Source organism: Urocitellus parryii, chromosome 13 (genome assembly GCF_045843805.1).
Source record: "Urocitellus parryii isolate mUroPar1 chromosome 13, mUroPar1.hap1, whole genome shotgun sequence".
In the NCBI taxonomy this organism is placed as follows: domain Eukaryota; kingdom Metazoa; phylum Chordata; class Mammalia; order Rodentia; family Sciuridae; genus Urocitellus; species Urocitellus parryii.
In genome coordinates this window covers 39,834,730-39,835,522 of record NC_135543.1, presented here as the reverse complement: position 1 = coordinate 39,835,522, position 793 = coordinate 39,834,730, and positions in this window count along the sequence as shown.

Here is a 793-nt window from a genome sequence, read left to right as displayed (position 1 = left end):
GTGACTTATGACCGGTATAGTAGATGCTGATCTTGCAGCCTAATAGTCACCAAAACATTCATCAAAGATGTATAATGTACTATATTTAAAATGTTAATAGTCAACAAACATTCAGATGTTCTAAGTTTAAGGTGGCTTTGATTGGATCTTTCGAGGGATAAATATGGCTAAGCACTTTAGATAAATCTTTCTTAGTTTTTTTCTGATTTTCAATATATGCCAAAAAACCTAAAGAAAATATTTTGTATCCTTTGATATTGTCTAAAGTGCATAACTCATTTCACAAATCCAGTGGGTCTTGAGGCCTGTAGAAAGTCACATAAATCAAGATGTCCACGTTCTTGGAATTTGCAAAGAAGTCTTATCTGGCAACATTTTTCTTTAGAGAAATATGTCTTTTAAAAATTTTCTAATGAAAAGTACATTTCTGAAAGGAAATGGTAAAGGAATATGGAACATATGTTAATAGATATCTGAAGTCATTTGTTTTTTCAAACGATTTCTCAAGATAAGCAATATTAAGTGATAGGGCATGCTTAATTTTTTAAGAAGAGTTTGCCAACAGGAAGTGGCTACTCCAAAGGAAATATATATACACATATCAATTTTATTGCACTTTATTGATTTGTATCATTACTGTAATATTAATTTAGAATTGCAAAAGAAAATTTATGACAAATCTACAATAAAAACAGATCTTAAGAGAAATCTTAGCATTTTCCCCAGTAAAGGGAATTTTTTCACTACTTTTTTCTAATTTTGTCTAAAACTATGTGAGACATAGTTTAAGCAG